We start from the raw sequence: 23,132 nt of genomic DNA, 5'->3' as shown, positions 1-23,132 counted from the left end.
ACGACCGGACAGGAACGAAAACCGTGTTACATTCCCGTGTTGTTGTTGTTGTTGTTGTTGTTTTCTCCAGCTTCACCACTAGAGGGTAAAAAGCTCTGTGCGTCCTCACTTTATTTCCGCTAAACTGCGTGACCTACAAATCAGAGAGACTGCATCAGACAGACTTGTGGGAACAGATTGGGATTTGGGAACCAAATGCAGACGCGTACAGCTGACAGTTCATTTATATATATATAAAAAAAGAAAGAAAAGGCAGCAAACAATGTGAGGGAGAGACACAAGAAAGCACTGAGATAGATCAACCCCTTAATAAACTCTTGGGTAATTGCACCCAGGGCATAGCATGCGCTGTGGTGATGTTGCCATGACAATCTTGCAGCAAGCGCTCTCCACTTCATGCTAAATTTATTAGTGCCGCCGAATTCATTGACCATGCAAACACCATGGAAACACGTTCCCAGTCCAAGTATTTGACGAGGTATTAACAACAAAATATTTTAGCGTAACCAATTCACCTGCATGCTTTCGGTGACACGGGGGGGGGGGGCACTTGCAAACTCCTCCCGGAACCTGTGACCCTCTCCTCTTCGCTGTGACGCAACGGTGCCACCGACCGCGCCATCGTGCCGCCTAGCGACATTGCAACATAGTTGAAATGTCCCACGTGTGTGGACCATCAGAGGACACACCCTCGAATGTCACGCCGCCGTACTGTAATCCTGACAGAGGCGATAATGAGATCTCTGTGAAGAAGAGGGATAACAATCTCCTCGTACACAGCGTAACACTTTACCAGCGGCTGAAAGCGAGATAGCCAACATACGAGTGTGGAATACAGATGTGCCACGCGGAGGATGGCGTGGATGCGTGCGAGTGCATTTGTGAGCTGGTCGGTCGCACACACACACACACACACACACACACACAACACCATCGACCGTGCAGCGGCTTGTGGAGAGCCGGGCCTCGACTATTCACTGCATTTCCAGGGCACCTGCAAAGGTCGCTCAGAGCCAGCGCATGATGAAAGCCGCTGGTGCTGCTTGGGAAGGATCTGAAAGAGGAGATGGCTTCTGATATTAGGCTGCACGTTCTGCCAGCATCAGTAGCACGAGCTGTGCAGGGATGGCCTCAGAATCTAATCAGGGAGTGGGGGGGGGTTGTTGTTTTCTTTATTGTTCTTCCACTCAATTCTTTTCTTCCAGAGAACACAACAGGTGTGAGTTCATTCTGTTATTGATCAGGGAGCCAGCTCGGCTCCTTCCTCCTTCGCCTTGCTCTGCATCTGAGAGGGAGGCTGCCCTCTCCCTCACGTCACGACACAGTAATAACTTGCTTATAGCCCATTTACCATACAACACGCACACACAGGCGCACACACAGGTGTTGCTTTTCACTGAGGTGTTTCCCAAACCCTACCTCATCTTCCTCCGCGTGTCGCGCTGTTCTCGATGAAGCTCATCAGGATCATTATACCTGCACGCAGGCATCCGAGGCCTGAGCATCTGTTTCTCCTTCTGTTGACCCTCCCCTCGTTTCCCCCCGCCCCCCCCTCCTCTCCTTCTTGCTCAAACAAACCTTCCCCGTGTGCGCGTGGGTCATGCGACATTAAAGACTCATTTGAAGCTTCCTCTCTGGTGTGTAATCCATATTTCTAAAGTGTTATTTTGCTTTAAGCTGCCGGCTAGACAGGAGAGAACGTGAACTGATGCGGGACATGTTATAACCTGAGCTGTATAAACTATATGATCTGTGCATGAACAGTGGAATCATCACGTCCACCGAGGAGGCTCTGTTTTCACCTGCGTTGGTTTGTCTGTCTGTCTGTCTGTCTCTCTCTTAGAAAGATAACTCACAAAGTTATGGATGGATCTTGATGACAATTTTCAGGAATTAGTGGGAATATTACCAATTAGTGGGAATATTACCAGGAACAGATCATTAAATTTAGGTGATGATCCAGAAGAGATCCTGGATTATGGATCACTTTCCGGATCGGATTTAAGTTAATAAATGTGTCTGGGTAGGGTAGGAACGACAAGTTACAAACCAGAGGCGCTGCCGGGAATCATATTAAAGTGACTCTTCCTGGTGTGATGCATGAGGGCACTGTGCAGAGTAAATCAAGCTAACATATGCAGGCAGGCTGGCTAAATGACTCGATGTAGATTTTAAACGCATGTTATGCCCCAGACACCCAACACCTCCAGAATCATTCAACCATGAATTCATTCTGATTGTAGCCTTTCCATCTAAGACAAAAGCCAGATGTTAGTGTGTGTCTCTCTGTGTGTGTGTTTGTGCAGTATGAGTTTTAGCACACACAGCCCCGTCTCCTCACAGGTATCTTCCTGACATATTCCAGCCCCAATCCGGAAGCATCACTGTCTTCACCTTCCTGACTCGCCATATGTCCTCGTGAATAACTGGGAGGCTGACTGAGAGAAAACGAACTGTAAAACGTTTTGATCGCCTATTATTCGTTTGGGTAATTACGAAGAATATAACGTCAATCAAATATGATAATTTTCTGTTTCAGCCCCCCCCACACACACTAATTGAAGTTAAAAATAATAATGATTTTCTCACCTGGATGATGAGAATACGTGTTTTTTTGTCTTTCTGACAGGCTTCATGGTACATACATGCATACAGCTGCACGTATGCAGTAAATCCATACAGCAGTAAAGTAACAGGAACATTCTGCATCTGCTTAACATCGACTGCAGACGTCTTGTCACTGCTCTGATTGATCGCTCTCTCAGAGGAAGGCTTAAGGAATGAATGGATGGGAAAGAGAGAAATATGAGGCTCGGTTAATGGAAGGCACAACCAATCAAATACCTAATTGTGTGCCCACGTTCGTCGTTCAAGCGTATGCAGGACAGATTCACATCATAGTCATGGTGAAATGTGGGGGGATGGTAACTCATCCTCATTGCCACAGTAGGGGATATGCAGTGTTCATGTTCCTATTCTATACACAGCATCACATATAGTACGTATCGGCCTTTCAGGGGCAACCGACTTATCATCAATAACGCTTAATGCAAAGTCTCAACAGAAATGACCCCCGCAGAGGAATATAAGTACGGCCGTGATAAAGAACAAAGTCACAAATCAAGAATGGCAAAGTATCAAAGAATCAAGTCACACTTGCACGGATTGGCAATGGTTCTCTGTTTCAAACTGGTTCTCTGTTACAAACAATTAATACGTGAGGTAGGGGAACACAGGTGGAACCAATCGGGGGATGGGGGGGGGGTTGACAATCACACAATGGCAGGAAGTCAAGGTCAGAAACGAGAGAGGAGGGGTGAGTGCCAAAATAAAACAGGAAGTGGGGAGAAAAACACAGACAAGATAAAAAACAAACATGACCTAGCACAATATGACATATATTCAGTTTGAATAAACTCATAACCAATTTTTTTTTTAGTCAAAAGGGCAGTTTTAACATAGTCTGACACACACATGGTGTGTAAAATGACCATTACAAGACAGAAGCTGATTGATGATGTGATTGATGACGTGTGGCGCGAACGTCTCGGACATCGCCGGGGGACCCCTGACCCGCAGCGAGGCATCCTTCAGGTTCAGCCACGACTTCACGCCCAGAAACAGGGCTGTGTAGATTAAACATAAATGTTTCACGACTGAGTGTGTGCATGATGCTGGTTACCATGGTAGCTACCATCAGCGCTCTGATTCTCTCCCTCTCCCTCTTCTTCTCGCCGTCTTTTCCCTTCTCTCTCCCGTTCCCCCCATTCTTTGTGCAAGCAGGCCACCAGCCCTCATTTGCATGGTGCAGCTGATCATTGTCCAGGCTCTGTCTCGCAGGGAAATAGAAACATATGCAGGCTTGACTGTCTGCGCCATTCAATGCAGTAGCACAATTGCATTAAATATGTCAATCTTGTTTTTTGCTTTATCTTTGCGTTTACATTGTTCCTTCCCCTTTCGCTGGGTTAAATAAGGCAGAGCAGATATTCATCTGTGTCTATGAATGGACTTTTGGAACCGATTTCTTCTATTTGATGAAATAGTTTCTTTATATTTTCTCTGTTTGCATGCGCCATGCTCATATCATTGCAGCGACTGTAACGGCAGCATAACATCCACAGAATTTCAAATACAGCCTCTCCCAGCTGCGCATGAATTCTCTATTCGTTTGAGGATTTCTCTGCGTCTGTGAAGCGGGGCATTTGCTTTTGCATATTTTCCTCAGTGATCTTTGTCTTTCCTCCCCTCGCCGTTTCTTCTTTTTTCCCCCATTAAGTCTGAACAATGAAATGACATGCGTAAGAGTGAGGATAAAACAAACAGAACACGGGCAGAAGATGGAGCAGTGTCACGTAGAGGAGCCACCGCCATTCCCGGCAGAAATCAATACACCGACATCGAACGTCTTGGGAATGTGTGGAAGTGTGCAGTGTGTGTCTTTATGCATTATGCTTTTCAAATGTGTGCTTTTCACATTTGCATGTGTGTGTGTGTGTGTGTGTGTGTGTATGCCACAGCCACAGAGTAATCAATAATGACTGTAAATGATGGCACAAAGCTTGTGATGGGACATTGCAGGAGTGATGGAGGTTCTGTGAGCGTGTGCTCGGTGAATATCGTGCTTGTATTTGATCCTGTGTGTGCATGTGTGTGTGTGTGTGTGTGTGTCCTTCAGTGCAGGGCATACATTGAGGGTTGGTGGGCAGACAGGGTCCCACCAGTCTCAGTCATCTCAGTCCAAGGTGTACGATAACAGTAATTGAACTGAACTCAGCCCTGTGGGATTGGCTGCTGCATTGCCAGTGTGTGTGTGTGTGTGTGGGTGTTTTAGTCATTAGGAAACCTGATCGTCCCAGCGCTCTCCTCAGGTCTGAATAAATAAGTGATCAAGGTCTGCACCGCTGCGAGTGTGTTTGTGATTCCGTGCCTTTCCGGTTTTTGTTTGCATCCTACTTCCCGCTGCTGCCGTCTCTCCCCTTGATGATACTCTTTCTTATTTTTCCCCTCTTATTTATTGTACTTTATTTATTTATGGACGCTCGGTTTCGTCATTTTGAGAATGTTTTGATGGAAGCTCATATTGTGTTTGTCGCCCCTGCATTCAAGGTGGTGGCGATTGTGAAGCAAACTTGTGTCTTTTAGTTATAACAGCTGAGTCACAAAGTAAAGTTTATTTTAGTTTCAAATGACCAAAATAATCACGATCCATCTCTCTTGTAACGGGATGGGCTCACCCAAAATATTAACATATTCTCTCTCTTCCCTCTTTCAATAGCGAGTCATGAAGATGATTTAAAATAAGACCCCACTGGAAAGACTTCCGCGTCGACTTTTATCTCTTATCTTCATCTCAATCCCCTCCTCAAGTTCTCCATTCCTCTTTCCTTGAGCTGACCGTTGGCAGCTGATCGTCCTTTGCGGGCCAAGGGCATACAAATGGCAGCCTGTCCCACGAACAGCACGATGCTCAGCCTCTGACACACACACACACACACACACACACGCATGCATGCATAAGCGTGATTGGACGTGACCCAATCGCCCACCCATGAGGTGGCTGTTCCGTGGAGTCAGTAATCCTGCACGTATGCACCGGCATCGACAAAACGTTCACTAGCAAATCATCTATAGCTGTGTATGGCAGAGTCATAGCCACATAGAGAGAGAGAGAGAGAGAGAGAGAGAGAGAGAGAGATGCAAAGATGCACTCTGCTGCATGAGTTTGTGGCTTTAGAAGACTGTAATCCCTCATTTAATATGAATCTAGACCCGAGGTCAGCCTATTTTCCAAAAGGAGATTTTGCCATGGCTTGGTTTTGCCCCCCCCCCCCCCTAACACACACACACATACACAAACACAAACATAAACGCACACACAGAATGTGGCACCGTGCTGTATTCATGCCAACTAGTCCCAGATTGTGTCATAGTGACAATGAGTGGAGGCCATATGTTGCCTCATGCCTCCCCGTTTTCCTCCTCTCTGAGTCGGGATCCCTCCTTCCTGTATTCCCTGCATTGGAACGCCTGACAGGCTCCCACTGTGTCTCCGGCATACTGTCACATAGCTTCCGTCTGACAAGCCGTCCACTGTTTTACATTGTACAGAACTGAAAAAACACAGAGATAGGCCTTCATCAGGGGAGCAAGAGCAAGTGGAAGGATGCCCCCCCCCCCCCCCAACCACCTCTGGGTCACACTCCCCTTCGTCCTGCTCTCCGTCTCACACTTTGTTTTAGCAGGTTTATAAATCTATCCGCTGTGGCTTTCACACGGAGCCAGATTATTGCTTCCCAACCAACGCCACTGACATTTCATGCTCAAGTAGGAAAAGGGATTTAAGGAGAGAAATCTAATCTGCTGCAACATTCAGTGATGAAATATCAGTGTAATCTCCACTGAAAAGCTCGGGAAGCCTCAACAGATAACCAATTCCAGGTAAGACGGTGCATTTCTATACTATCTGTCCTCTCCTCTACCACCTCCTGCATCCCTTCCTTTCCTTCCCCGTCATTCTGCATAATCCAGAGCGTCCCAGCAGATGGTGGCTGCATGGAAGACTGCAGCAGCAGGGGTAATCTTGGGGTCGCGCGCCGCTCATCTGCAGATCTCTGCAGCCTATAATAGCTGATGCTATTTATATCACACATGCAGCAGCGTGGTCGAGGGCAAGGCAGGGATTGGGGAAAGCCTTTAAGGCAGGAGGGAAGGCGTGAGAAGTGCACCGCTGCCTTCAATGGAAAGCGCTCGCCTCTAATCTGCTGACGCCCCGTTGCTGATTGGTTGAGGCTGAGGCGATTCGATCGCGTTGATTGTCGGACATGTCGGGCTGGATTTTCCTCCACGCCACGCCACGCCTGTAGATGAGATCACGTGAATCACGATTGAGAGTCACATCAGAAGTGGTCCAGACAGCATTCCTCTGCACCACCAGTCGGCTCGTCTGCTGTCTAGCAGGCCAGATTATCTTCAAAGCTCCAGCCAGCCGTGCACGTGCCCTTCACCAACGTGCACTGAAATGGGAACAGCGCTATCAGCACTTTGTCTTCGACTCCATCGTTGTGGCGGTGTTGGTTTGTCTGTGCGTAGGGGGGGGGGGGCATGTTATAAAAACACCCTGCCCACGCCTCCATTTTCGTCTTTGCTCCGCCTCTGCTGACCTCCTCCTGTTTGTTTGTGTCCAGCCAGCAGTCCTGAGAGTGGAAAAGCTTCATCAGCTGAATTAGTAGAAGTTAGCCGTCTCAATCAATTAGGGTCCGCTGGCCTGGACACAAGGCGGGCGCTGCAGTGCCCTTACAGTTCCTCTCTCACACTGCCTTTATTTAGTCTGGTCTCCTTTCCAACACTTCTGCCCCAGCTCTGACCCCCCCCCCCCCCCCTCACCCTTCTACCACGATACCGATCTACATACACGAGCGGTTATTTGCTCCTTCTGCTCGTTTCAAGGACGAGCCCTTTGGTAAATTTCCCTTTAACTCCTCCAAACAAGTCAAAGCACATAATGGGAGAAGGGTGCAAAGAGGAGCGAAGAACGCACCAGGAGAGGACGAGAGCCTCAGGTCATGAGATAAGCATTCACATCGTCTATAAGCACTAAAAGAGGAGCCTCATTCTGCAGCGTCATCCACGCTATCACACAGAAACACGCAGTCCTGCAGCTACACTGTCACGTGGTGCGTGTGATCCCAGACTGCGCTGCTTCCTGACTAAAGACATTTCCAGCGTTGTGAAAATACGCTATTTTAGAGCCGACAAAACTGAAAATAAAATACAATTATTTGACGCTAAAACAGCCGGCTGTTTATTTGACATTTCTTTCTAAAGCGCACTGCACGAAACAGGCGTGAAGCGTGACCTAGATTCACAACGGGAACGCGATTAAATCCCCTCAAAATAGAAATGTAACAGGACAGGGTGGAGGACGGGGAACATTTGACTATAGATGACTTTACAAGTTGAATTAAATATTAATCAGGGTCACATGAAAAGATTAGGTGTGTGCTTGCAGCTCCGAGCAAAGGTGCCTGTTTGCGGTACTGTCTGCAGTATATGTATGCGTTATGCGTATCAGATGTTCTGTCGGGCCTGTGGTTATGCAGATATGCCCCAGTGAGGAGCGAGAGAGAGCGAGAGAGAGAGGGTCACATGGACGTGGTCACGTGGGCTCACCATGTGCTGTTGCTCGAGGTCTTGTGAACACACAGCAGTCCTTTCAGTGGGTGTGTCAGCGTGTGATTGCGCTGATAAAAACAGCCCTGTAAGTGTATCTGTGTTTATCTGACTGGCCTCTTTGCTGCTAGGCTACTAGTAAGGCTGACTTTAGAAGGATGCTGCTGTGAACAAACATCTCTGAGTCGCAGCATCCAGCAGCTGAGCAAGGGACGGGGAAATCGGTCAGTTGATGAAAGCACACGAAAGACACGTGCCTGTAAAAGGTGATGCAAGTTCAGGCTCCTGTTTTCCAATTGCATGTTCAAACCTTTCTCATGCGGATGATATCATTGATGAATGTAATTGTTTGCTTAGCAGACGCAGCTATTTGTCTTCTTGTCTGTTCTGTTTGTTTGTGGGTTTTCCACTAGAGTCACTTGTCAAACCGGTATAATCGGCTGGTTTGGTTACTCAGAGGGAGAACGACTGACGCCGGCCGACACCTTTTCACGTCGACGACCTGTTTGTTCCCACATCCCTGAGACAACGTCACCATTCATTTGCTGTTTCAGTGTCCAACTGATGAATGCTAAGATGAATGCTATTTGCTCACTATTTAGCTGATGTTCAGGCGCTCAGGTACTCATGAAGGTGACGTTTAGCTCTTTAATGGCTGAATACTTACCTGCGTGCACTAGCTAACCGCTAACTGTCTGTCTGCTGTTTTGGGGGCGGAGCAGAGGCCTCATTCATAGATGTACTTTTATCACCAAACATAGCATTTCCAAAAAGTTGGTAATGCTTGATTCATAAAACAAATAAAGCATAAAAATACCACAAGCAGTTTTTTTCCCCCGTTTTATTAAAAAAAAAAGAAACACAAAATAGTGCTTTTTCAGGCAGAAGTCAGGCGGCAGGCATTTTTTGATACATTTGTTCATTGACCTTTAGCATACATTAAATTTACAATAAAGTTATATGAATTAGTATATATTAAACTGGCTAGATAAGAAATATGTACATTATTTAAATTGTTAATTTGCCTACTGTACTGCACCATGCTCATTCTGCCCCCCCCCCCCCCCCCCCCCCCAAATAAATCATGCATTTCCTGGTTGTAATGTATATTTCAAGCTCTCATAGACAGGTGTTGTGTAGCTGCCATGTTTAGAACCAATACCCTGCTATGGGTGTGTACATATTTGTGCTGGTGTGAGAGGCCGCCTTTGTTGTTTCCATCAGCTCTCTGGTGTCCAAACGGGGCAGGAATAACAACAGGAGTCCAGAATCGGCAGCTGTGTCCGCTCTGACTGCGCAGAGCAGTTTGTGGTAAGAGACAAAGTGATGAAAGCTGCATGAGCGCGTTGCATACGTGCATTTGACAGCTTTTTAGTTTCCTATTCAGCCACACGAGCAACGACGCTCCGTACGGGTGCCAGTGCATGTTGGTTGCTTGGTTATGCAGGCTGACATGTTTCTGAGAGCATGAAGTGGTTTGTGATAAATTGAATTTGGTACAATTATCCTTGATCCCAGATAATGAGCACTAATGATTGCATTTCTCCCTGGCTTCAACTGCTCCGCTGCCTCCAGGTTAGGGCTTCACCTTTTGCATGAAAAATCTCTCCATCAACTAAATGGCATGGCATTCTTATTGTAGCTACATTGCGTGACCTGATGACGAATTGTAATGGCTTTCGGGGGCCGAGTCGCAAACTTTCACTCGTCCTCCAAAAATCAAACAGTATTTTTTTTTTTTTAATTATTAGCGGTAATTAAAAAGTACAAATAAAGCCCTTGCTAGCAGGTCGGGATTAATAACATCATAAATGCAGATCTGGATGCACCATTAGAGCTTGTTGCTCCAATGATGGTAACCAGAGACAACAGAGACACATGCTGAGGTCACCTATTGTCCTGGAGAATCAGATCACCCATTACAGCCAGCGCTCTGGGAAGCTATTTATACATCAGACCAGTTCAGAGTGTCTGAGTGGTTTTATAGCACAGAGCCACAAGTCTAAGCCTGTAAAGCATGTGTGCGTTTCTTGAAGCAAAAACATCCCTCCAGACTCACATAAATGCAACTGATTTGGGTTTGATCACATCTTTCTCTGCTTTTTGTCCAGTTTTGTTTCCCAATACTTTTTTTAGGCAGTTGCCAGCGGTTCAAGCTCCACATTTCAAATCACAGAACACGTTCGTTTTTTGATGGGCTTACAGGACTTGACGTAGCAACATCATCACGGATATAAGCTTTCCACAGATATTTTTAGTAGAAACGTATGTAATTCATGAACTTAGAGATTGTGTAACTAATTTACTGTGTAGAGTATTCATGTTCCCATGCATGCCTTGGAAAATGGTCATTGTCTTGTTGCATTCTAATAATCCCACGTCAAAGAAGGAATATATGCATTGTTATAGACATATAATAAAATCTAACTATGCATTAGAGATTAGAGTAAAGCTTCTGCCTAGTCACAATGACTATAATAACACACACCACCTGACGTGTGGGAGAGGTGAGAGGTGAGCTCCTCCTCCTCCACCTCTTCTTCCTCATTACGATGTAAATAGCAGTTAATGTTTGTCAGACTGCTGTAGAGTTAAGTTGCTCATTTCATCATCAGTAATTCAATCTGTGCACAATGCTGTAAACCTAATCAACTTTGATGGCACGTCAGCTGATGCCCATCTATAAGACATGGGTCATTCCATTACCGGTAGGCTTTAAACAGAACGTAAGGGGAACACATGGCTTGAGCACTTCCTTGTTTCTGAAACGCATGCACAGGGCAAATAAAGAGGATTTTTATTGCATGTAAACTTAAAAAAAACAACCACTGTTTTTATGGCCACTTTTAGAAGCATCGGTTCATGATGCAAGGCACTACAATGGTTTAAAGCAGCAATCTGACTCCATGCATTAACCGACCTACACGTAGAATGTTGCATGGTGATCTATAGGCCCTTGAGATTTTAGGGCTGGTGTGGTTGGGGTTACAGAGCCACTGGAAAATGAGACTGGGAAATGGAAGCCTAAGCTCAAAGGGAAACGGAAGGCGGCTTTACAATACCTAATTAAGGTAAAGGGTAAGATATCCAATCAGCAAAGGCCAATGGTGACAGAGAAGTGTGTCAGGCGGAAAAGCCATGTCCTCGACGGCAGCTCAGGGTTCAGTACTGGTGTTGTTGTTGTTTTCTTTTTAAATATATGGAACCAGGTTATTGGAGGAAATTGTGTGTTGACGTCAGAGTCAGAATAATAATAATAAAAACTCTTATACTCACATTTACATGGTGTAAATGTTTTACATATATGATGAAATGTTTACTGTAAAGTCTAAGTAAGTTTAACAGAGAGGTACAGGTACACAAGCTAAAGATGAATATATGCATATATATATATATATATATATTAGAAGGAAGAACTCAACACTCGTCTCAAGACGAAAGCATGTTTACATTTCTGCTTGTATTCGGGAAAAAATACAAGCAGCCCTGTGTAAATAATTCAGATAATTCGGTTTTAGATGTTCTTGGAGGGGAATTGTTAAAATGTTTTGGATAGTGTACATTCCACAAATACCTTTATAAGTTTTTGCCACTGAATGGTAAAGAAATTAAAAGGTGAAAGCAGAAATATCAAACGCTTTTCATGCTGTCACTTCTCCTCTCCTCTTGCTCGATCACTTCCTCCTCTGTCTGAAACACCTCCAATCCCCAATCCTCTGTCCGTATGCGTGTGCCCGGTGTTGCATGTACGATTAGAGGACATCACTAGGTTGCTTCATATTGAGAGGTTTTTCCACCAGGATGCTTATTTACCTGTGAAGGTAGCTTCATTACATATTTATATTCTATCTGAACCCCAGATTAGGATGACCTACTTATCTTTTTAGATACCAAGATGATGACTTTCTGCAACCCCTCCCTCCATCTCTAAGCCCTGTTTCTCTCTTGCTTGCCTTCCCATTCCCTGCTTCTCCTCTCCTCTCCTCTCCTATCTTTTCTCCTATCATATGCTATCATCCATAAAATACTTCCTTGGTGTGCAGGTTATGCAGTTACATCTGTTGCTATAGCAGATGCTGGTGCAAAAAATAGAAGAGCGCATGAAGGGTTAGGATAAAAGTGTTAATGATGATGATGATGATGATGATGATGACGGTGTAGCGAAAAACTCCTGAAAACGACAACCCAATGGTTAGTACTCCCCCGCCCCCCCCCCTCCCTCCTGTGACAATCACTGACAAGGTTCCCTTGAGCAAGGTTCCGTTGAGCAAACGCGTGTCTCACGTATTGGTCCTTTTTTCTCTTGATGATTCATCAGTGTCATAAAGTTTGTCTCTGCAGACTGAGTGGTCACAGAAACGACCCCCTCGTCACTCCCTCGTGTTGTCATGGAAATCTCATTTTATTTTCCTTACCTGTGGCAACCGGAGGCATCAGGAAGAAAGAAAGAGAGGGAAAGATTAGACTGCTGAAATATATAAAGGGGATGAGTAGGATCATCTGCTGCACAGGAAAAACTCTTAGTGTAAAGTAATCAAAATAGTATTCAGTAGTGAAAGAGAGTTTAGTGTTCCTATGGATACAAGCCAAAATGTACTGCATACTTTACGCTGCAAAATTATTTGAGGAGAAAATTGCTTAATACCAGAGACATATCTGTAGGTGGAGCAATATTTGAAATCTGTGCAGAACAATTTAAATTGTATGAGGAAGGTCAATGAAGTCTCTCTTTCATCCTCCTTTTTTTACACAGCTATCAAGCAACGGTGACCCTTCTCAGCCAGTCTTATTGGCCTTTGCTGAACAATCTATCGATGGCAAAACGCTGCTCCGTTCCGTGATGTCAGACCGACAGCGAGCTGGTGTTCTGCAAGCAAAAGGCAGTGTTTGTGTCTCATCATAATTGTCTCATCAAATTGAAGACGGTTTGAACAGACAGGCTCAACATAATGAAAAAACTGTGATTTAAATTTAAACCACCTGGCTGTCGTTGCTGATATCATCGGATGCAGTTGTTCTTGGATGGGGGGGGGGGGGGGGGCAACCAAAAACCTCCGTTGTGCTTTTGTAACATTTACAAAGAACGGTGAAGCCAAACTATCGGCTGGACAGTCCACCTTGAACAGACTGTTTACGGGGGCTGTTGAGGCATAACTGAGTGGCTTCCTGGAAAATGAGGGTGATGATGATGATGATGATGATGAATATATTTATTAGATAGAATGTTAGAGTACAAGTACAGTCACACAGTAGCATGTATTACAGTACAAATAAGGTCAAACATCCTGTCTAAGAGGAGCATTTCAAAAAAGCCCTTGCGGTCTTGTTTCCGTTGAAAGTCATTATGAATGCAAAACACGCAACATCCATTTTGTGTCAGTGTGTGTCTGTGCATGGAGTCAGTCTGTGGTCCAGTTAGGGCCTCTGAGACATTTCTACTTCTGAAGCCTCACACACACACACTGAGAGGAGCAGGAAGGTCACAGTTATTTTCCTCACATTCCATGTCAGCTTCTCACAAGATGAGGAAATGGGGAGAAAGGAGAGACGGCAAGAGAAAGGGATGAGAAGGGGGTAAATAATCAGTTCTCCTTGACCCCAATTATAACAGCAGGATTTCCATTTGTCTTGAAAAAAGTGTCAGACATTCATTATGCTGCGAGAATTGCAAAGGGGAGCATTACCTGTCTGAATTGTAATGAGAAAAAAGGCAAATTTTCTCACACTGATACAAAACATTTCTGAAGTGTCCTTGCCTTACGGCATCCTGGCCCTAATCTCACCTGAACGGCAAAATAAAATGATATAAATGTTGGTAGACTGAGGTTGAATTCTTAGTGTTTAACATGATGGTTAATGTACATACCGGCATATATAATCTAGAGAGGTTGTAGCCTTCTTGCAAATACTGGAGCTAGATTTCAGATTGCTAACACGCTCCCATTGACAACACTAGCATGATGATGTTTAGCAGACTCTTTACCCTTCTCACTATTTCAGCGAGTATCATTGCTATTCAGAACTAAGCACAATAAATACTGATTATCTTGACGACTTCATCAACGTGACAAAAAAAACAAAACATAAATTGCATAATCATGATACATTTATCAGGTAGAAAAATAGGAATCCCTAACGTTTTCAATCAGATATGTGTACGTCATCAGCAAATGCTACAAAGGTAATCCTCCTCCTCATGGATTGGTGCATCCTTGTGATGATGTCATGCTGTGGGATGACAGTCCACTCTTGAGCCTGAATTGCCCAGAGTTGCTGCTGAGTCCGCGGAGGATGTTGCACTCAGGTACCAAGCCCACAGGCTTTCATTAGAGTTTTGGTCGGGCATCATCATCGGCCACCACCTCCAGCAGACCAGTGGCACAATCACAGTCATGTTGCCCCAGCTGGGGCATCTTTGCAAATGCCATTTTCCTCCCAATTCTACTTGGCTTTTTAAAGGGTTGTTAATTTAATTAAGTGGTCATTTGGGATTAGTTGGATAAAATCAAGTTGCCTATTTCTCTAACAATCTTGATTCCCCTTTCTTCTTAAATCAATCAATCATGCACAAATGTCATATGTTGAGAATGAGCACAAAACCTGCTGCGCATACGTGCATCCAAACGCTTTAAGATGCATGTGATTCTCCCTCGCTGCGCTTCTCTGCTCTCCCCTGCTTGCTCTGTGTGTGGCGATGGTAAATGGCTGCCTACCTACATCTTGGCAGAACTCAGCTCAGACCTTGCTATGCATCTCAATGACTGCAGACACACTGCTGAATGAGCTTAGCACTGTTGACGCTGGGCTAGCGTTCAGACTCATCACTGGCGCTGGAACTGAGTTTCTGAATGCTAAGGTGTATGTGTGTGTGTGTGTGTGTGTGTGTGTGTGCGTGTAAATTGACTTTTAAAACAAACAGATGTCCTGCCTGAGACGAAGACAGAGATGATGTGTTGCCGTGACGGCTGTGTTATTCTGCACCCGTGTTGCCCTGGCGGCTGGAGCTCACATGATCACATGTGGGTAGTTATCCGTTTGAAGGAAGAAAAAAAAAATGGCTTGCTGACTCACGCAGCTTATTATAGGCCAAGCTGTGACAATGCGCAGCACGACCAGCAAAGGTTGGCGTTGAGTAAATCCACGTATGCGAGTGAGAATATGTTGTGTGAGTATGTTCATGACTGTTTCACCAGGGTCTTTGAAAACTCTTCAAACACTTGCAGCCTGTTTGCACTGAATAGCGTACAGCCCATAATGATTTTACAACCGTGACCTGTTGGCTTGTGTTTGATTTCTTTGGGTGGCAGATCGTATGCCAGCGAGGCCACATGCTGTAAGTTAGCAGTTTGCATCAGCAGTAACATAGGTGGGTGGGGGGCTATAAATAAGACACTGCTTTAGATAGACAGTGTTTCTTCAAAAGTATTTTGTTGCTCTAGTCCGCTTATAAAGTTCCCAGCAAAACTCCTGCTCATACGTGACTATTTCATCAGTGGACGTGAATGACATTATATTCTAGTGCATACGTTTCTCTCTCGTGTTTGGTTACCGATCGGAGCCCCATCCCCCACAGAGATCAGTTGGATGCAAGGTCAGTGGGAAGACAGAAAGGAAGTACGAGTACGAGAGGAAGATTTAGTTAGGGAAATGAAAATGTTGATTCAACCTATTTTAAAGAATTCTTCTTTTTACATTGATACTGATCACCAGCAGTGGAAAAGAACTATTGGCATATTTACTCGAGTATTTACTGAGCTTTGTAAAGCCCTAAAGCGTGATAGAATTGTGCCAGCAAATTTCTTTACAGGGTTTATTGAAGTTTCTGACAAAAAAGAAAAGAGAAGAAAATAAATTACGTATTAAATTTGTATTTATGTTGACTACATCTGGTAATTTTATGCATGCAAAATACAAATACAAATAATACCTCAACATACGAGCATACCGAGATACGCCTTAAGCTACGAGCACGCTTCCGAATGCTGACGCTAAACGGCTGAGCCTTGCGAGCGCTCCCAGCGAGGTGAATTGGTCAATCTCAATTGTCCGTAGGTGTGAGTGTGTGCGTGAATGGTTGTCTGTCTATGCGTGGCCCTGCGATGCACTGGCGACACATCCGGGGTGTAACCAGCCTCCGACCCGTTATCAGCTTGAATAAGCCCTAGCAACTCCCATGACCCACTAGGCGGATAAAGCGACTGCAGATAAGAAGATTGAGGTCTTCTCTTCGACAAGAGGATGGATGGATGGATGGATGGATGGTTGGATGGATGGTTGGATGGTTGGATGGATGCAGACCTGCATCAGAAGCTACTTCAACCTCACTGTATTTCTATGTTCAGCCTTTTTTCAGTTCCTTGCCCAAGGACACTTTGACATACAGCCAGAACTGGGGATTGAACAACCAATCATTCAATCAGCAAGCGATCTGCTCTACGTCGTGAGCAAGTCCACAAATTGGATTGTAAATTATGATGTATTTATAGGTTAAAATAAAACTTTATTGATCCCGGAGGAGGTGCACTGCAGAATCTACACTTGCAGCAAACAAACCATATGAAGCAGTTAAAGCATCTTAAACTGCATCACTTGTCAATAATTAGAGCTTATTATTAAAATGAATGGCTTACTTACTTATAATACGTACATTGTTCCTACGCCACAGTTTTGGCAGTAGGCTAAAGATTCCTGCAATCTTAAGGTCCAAACCAAACCTCACATGCTAAACTGTAATGTTATCGACAAGAGGACAATAAAACTACACTTTAATGAAGCGAGAATCAGCAGATATGATTCAGATGAATACCGGTATAGAACACTATTGCATGGTAATGACAAGGGTGGCTGCGGTTGACTTGGAAACTAAATCTCTGCAGAGGTGCTGGTTAGAAACAGTCTAATCATCATGATTTTTCTTTTCTTCGACTTGTGTTGCCATGTGTTCCATTCATTACGTTGTGTCATATAGCTGCAATAAAATTGTTCCGTGCAGTTTACCGTGTCGGGAACATGCATGCATGATGCTGGACTGGAAGCAACATCGATGGTTTTTACAAGCCATGCTGGGCTGAATCTTATTCCGTGTGCAAAAGAGTTTGCTGCATATCGTCACCATTCAGTGGGTGCTTGTTGTTTCACTGAAAGCCTGAAGGACATTGTGGCATGACAGCAATGCAGCGATCCATTTTAGCTACTGCCTCCTCCTCCTCCCTCTCCTCCTCTCATCATCCTCCACCTCCCCCCCCCCCCTGCCTGCTCATCATCCGTTTCGCTCTTCCTTTCCTACTCAACACCGTCATCCTCCCTCCCTCCCTCCCTCCCCCCCTCCTCTCTCTCTCCCTCCCTTGACTCATCATTCTTGTCCTCCCTTCTTCTGTATCATCCTTCTCTTTTTGCTTGCGATGCAGGTGACTTCCGGCGATTCAAGGGTACAGGGAAAATGCTTTCCAATATGTCCTGATGAAAGTCCTTGACCAAGCTCTTTACCAGCGTAAAGAAAGCATGGTGGAGTAGTTTAGTCCATCACACAGTATTTTGTTTGATGATTGTGGGAAGGAAACGTTATTACACCATTCAGACTTCTGCCGAAGCACAATCTGATAGAAAACAAAAAACACACAAAAAAAAGCCGAGCTTGTGGGGCGAGCATGTGTGTGCATGATGTACATGTGCGGGTGATGTGGATGGACCGTTCTGCTGAGTGAGAGCGTGATCAGACTGCTCCTGCGAGGTGGTAAATGTTTGATGGGGTTTGATCCGACCATCTGTCCTTTCGTGCCGGCTCGGAACGGAGAAGCTGAGCGTTTGGACGACTGTAGAAATCAGGAACACTCGCAGGGAGATGAAAACGTTTGCAGCAGTATGGGATTCACGACTCTTCCTTGAATGATTTGCATGAACTGAATCATTACAGCATGGCGAATGTTAGCGTAGCATAATGTAGCGTTGTGTATATTATATCAGCAAAGCCCGTTGCTACAGAGCTAAGTGCCCCAGACTTACACTGCTCCTTTCTGCCAGAGGATATCAACGGTCACCTCCAGACTATGAAGCACTCGCGCGATATAGCTGAGATGGTTTCTATCCTAACACTTGAGACAGCGAGCAACTTTTAACTTCATTATATTAGTGTTTAAAAAAAAAAAAAAAGAAGAACATTTTGAAGAAAATCGAATCTGCTTCTCCGGCTGACTTCTCAACACATTCGCTTTGTCCTTGTGGAATGTGGTGCTTTATGGGAATTTCTTCGCCCGTTAGCATCAAACACTCCAGATTTGAAGCACCGACATGTGACAGTGAAAGCTGGCACGCTAAAACAAGAACAGTTTCCTCATTCTTTTCACAAAACAATTCAGTTCCTCTCATTCAGATGGTCAAACAATATGCTAAGCAGCTTGTTATGGATTTTGTGAGGTATTGATAGTTGGTTGCCATGTCATTGGTGCGTAGAGAGTGTATGTGGTGCATTCATGATTAATGTATATCTTCAGTTCATTGCTGTGCTGTGTGTTTCTGGTGATGAAACAAGATACGCATGGGTTCATGCAAAATGCTCTTTCGTTTAAATTAGGATCCCACCCCCAACCTCCAAACAGTCATGTGCTGAGTGCCTCCCATGACCCCAGAGCCGAGGGACTGGCTGAGCCAGTGTGGTTTTAAATTGATCATCTGTATGATATACTCCAATCAATGGTTCTAACTACCAACGGGCCACACTATCTATCTATCTATCTATCCTGCAGGCATATGCATGTATATATATAGTTATATATATATACATGCATATGCCTGCAGGATATATATATATATATATATATATATATACGCTACATTATGCTACGCTATATATATATATATAGTTATATATATATAACTATATATATACCCATCGTGTGTGTGTGTGTGTGTGTATAAGGCAGAAGGTGGCGAAGGTCTTTCTGACTCAGCATTAATGTCCTTAGCTGATTTAGTCTCAGTCAGCAGTGTGGGTGGGAAAGAGATAGAGGAACAAGGGAGGGACAAAAAGACGAATCCGGACCAGACAGATCTTCCAGGATGCAGAGACCAAGTCAAATTACAACTGGCATGTCAACCAAGCTCCTGCCTCATACAACAACAATTTGTGGGGGGTGGAGCTAACTAAAATTAACATATCGTAACATATGTGCCCCCCCCCCCCCCCACCAACAAACATAGCCTCAAATCAAGACTTCTGCAGGAATGTGAAACTCCTAGTTGTTGTAACTCGTTGGACATTTGTCAGAAATACTGTATTTGATGTTTCTTGTGAAAAAATAAATAATCCTTCACATGGCCTAATACTTTATAATCCAATTGAATAACAACAACAACAACAACAACAACAACAACCCTTCACCTTATGGATGCTAATGACTCCAGGGGATTCGTTAGTCAGGTTTCATGACTATGGGGGGGCATTAGTGTTCATAAAGGAAATGCTAATACTCCTGGGGAGTCTGATTGCCTTCGTGGTTTCATTCCCTCCTTTGTTTCTTTGTTTTCTTCTCCAACAGCAGTATAAGTATCTAAATTCTCTACCAGTCATTTAGAACTGGATGAGAGGAGAAACATCGTCAATCAAACTTGAACAGTTGGTCCAGTTGACTCTTCTTTTTAGCTATTCGTAGTTTAGCTTTGTGCTAAATGCTTACTTTGACATGTTCACACAAAAAAAGCGAAACATGATGTTCAAACAGTTCATCATAAAAATGACGAGACGACAATAATCATCGTTCTGTTTATTCAACACGACTCTGTTTCCTTCATTAATATGGAAAGATAAATGAAAATTTCTTATAAAGAACGACTAAAAAAACGCCAGACATTTTCAAGTTTTGCTGCAGTTCAAATCGGTTAACCCACAGAAAGACATTTACCTATTTGCACAATCTAATGTTCACAAACACACACCCACACTACACTCACTTCTCAGACCCCCAGCTGGGGCTCTGGTGTAATTTATTAACCCTTTTGTACCCAGTGGAGTCGTGAAATCAGTCGTCCCTACACACACACACAGAGAGATGAGGGATGTGAAAGATCTCAGGTTGTCAGGAAAAAGAAACACTGAGGAAAGAAATTGCTTTCTGATATGATAAGTGGAGAACCCCTGATGTTTTAAAAAAATCTCTATTTCAAATTCTGGTCTTGATGATTATGAATGATAGATTCAGAAAGATCAATAAGTGATAATAATATCTGAAGACTGACATAGGTTCTGCTACATCTGTCAGGTATTACATGCGTGTGAAAAATATACTGCAAGTAATGGCATTTAATGTGAATGTAACCAGAGCTGCATGATATATTACTATACCTGCATTATGCAACATCACACCACACATTGCAGGACACACACTCCCAGGTAAACCTCAGGGACATGTTATTTTATTTCACCTTTATTTTCCTAGGCTAATCTTCAAGAGATGTCTGTCTGATGAAAAATATTGCACTTCCATTTAAATAAGTAATTTAAATGTAAATGTAATTATTTTCAGGCTATTAGTAAGTCAGCTAAATCCTTTTGCCTTGTCTCTTAGCATTTACATACCTTTAAAGTATACAATGACAGCTCTATCATCTGTATTGTATTTTTGCATCGTCCAACCACCACCATTCTGCCTTTTACCCAGAGATCCATCTTTGTGTCCTACAGCTGGCCAGAAGCTCGTCCCCACTGTTTTTTTAGAAGCATGCATTCTCTGAATATTTCATAAGACACAACAAGAACCCGTAACAGCACAAGGTGAGGCTCTGTTACAGCATCTGTCCATCTCTCAGGCATCATACATGCACACATCTAGTGGTACTTGATTGACACAAAAACAGCTGCTCACAGCAAAAAACAACTTGAAAAACTAACAAGTCTTCAGACATACATTTTGAGTATGGCCAATGAAACAAGTAAAGGAAGTCCAGCGTGTGTTTAGGCACAGAGGCATGCACACAAATGAATGTACACATTCTCTATCTCACACTCTGAGAGGAATGGCACGATAATTTTGACTAGGGTAAAACTGCTACTAATTTTTTAATGGATTCAATGTTTTATTCAAAGCATCTACCCAGTCTCAGATATGGAAGAGCACATGGAAAACTACTGCCAATAAGAGAACACATGGTACAAGTGGCTATTAGTCGTTAATAAAGCACACAAATCTCACATCTCAGTAGCTTTTAACACAGCAACATTTCAGGCTGAAACTTATGACATTTCAGCTTTATGTTTAGGACATGGGGAGTTTGAGAAAAAAATGTGTGTGTGTGTGTGTGTGTGTGACAGAGAAAAAATATATGCAGAAGAAATGACAGGAGGAGGAGAGGGCGGTGTTCCTTCAGTGAGGCCAGCAAGACCGGTTATTCTGTCCGAGAAATCTTCTCGCTGTACAGAGCACTCCGCCTCAGCATCCACCTGACTGTCAGAGGAATACACTCCACTGCTCAGGATGGAAGATGGAATATGATTTAGTCCTATAAGAATACGTAATATCATTCTATTCCTGCTCACCAGTGTTTGATTAACAATTGTCCCGAACACAAGATGGGAAAGTCACAATCATGTTATAATATATGTATAGTGCTTTGTGTTTATATTTATTATATATATATATATATATATATATAAAATTCATCACCAATAAAACCAGTTAAGTTCCCTAAATTTAACAAAAGATTGATTCACAGTTACCAGTGGTTTGGATAAAAGACTGGTTTCCAGGAAGTAAGAAAAATAGTGGCGTTAAAATTAGATATTAATTTTGTAAGGGTATTTGCCCAGCGCCACTGTGCTAGCGAAAAGTGAATTATTTTGCCGTCAGACATTTTGTAATTTAATTTAAAGTCGGCTTAGCATACTTCAAACCATTCACTTTCTCACCATGCCAATGTCTGCAATTAACCCCATCCCTGCTCTGCACACCTACTAATGCGGAACACAATCGATTCCCCAATTTATCACACACTCAGTTGGACTTAAAGTGACAGATTTATTAGATAGTGATTTGCTGCTGCATGTGATGCTGCCACTTGGGAGTCAGTGAGACTAACAGAGTAAAAGCTGTTTGATGACCCACCAGGTGATCATGACCGTCCTGGTGAGAAGGACACAGAGGAGGACAGAGCAGGAGATAAAAAAAGATATTGTGATGATTTGGGTCAGAGGAGAACAGTCAGGCGTCTCGTAGCATAAAGAGGACCAGACTTTTAGATGAGTTAATAGCATTAACAAGAGTGTGACAGATTCTGCACAAATTGGAAGAAATTATGATTAAAACTATTATATCAGGGAATAGAATAATAATTTAAAAAATGAAGATTATATACATTCGAAATAAGAATTTGACTTTATGGGGACAACTTGAGGGTCAGTACGTTCATCTCGGCTATAGACACATGAAGATCAAAAAGGTATTATATCCTGTGTATATTAGTATTGTTTAAATACACTGTACAGCTTCAACAAGACCCACTTGAATTATTAGCCAATTTGCTTGTTTGTCATTTATACATGACAAACAACAATCTGCAGTTTGTTCCATAACAACTTTTTAATTTTGTCAATAACAAAAACGCAGAACAATAAAAGAGGTGAAAAAACCCACCAGAAACATTCATTCATTCATTCATTCATTCATTGTCGGAAGTACAGCTCACAGGTGTTGTTGGAACCTATCGCAGCTACAGGTGAGAGGTGGGGTACACCCCAGGTGAGACGGAACCTCATTGCAGGGCACCAAAAACATTCATTGATTCATTCATTATCACAGGTGTTGTTGGAGCCTATCACAGCTACAGGTGAGAGGTGGGGTACACCCCAGGTGAGACGGAACCTCATTGCAGGGAACCAAAAACATTCATTCATTCATCTTCCTGACCGCTTTGTCTGTTACCGGGTCGACGGTTATGCTGGAGCCTATCGCAGCGGTCAAAAGGTGAGGGGT

Source organism: Brachionichthys hirsutus, chromosome 10, assembly GCF_040956055.1.
Source record: "Brachionichthys hirsutus isolate HB-005 chromosome 10, CSIRO-AGI_Bhir_v1, whole genome shotgun sequence".
NCBI lineage: Eukaryota > Metazoa > Chordata > Actinopteri > Lophiiformes > Brachionichthyidae > Brachionichthys > Brachionichthys hirsutus.
The sequence above is the reverse complement of the archived record's forward strand: the minus strand, read 5'-3'. Positions refer to the sequence as shown.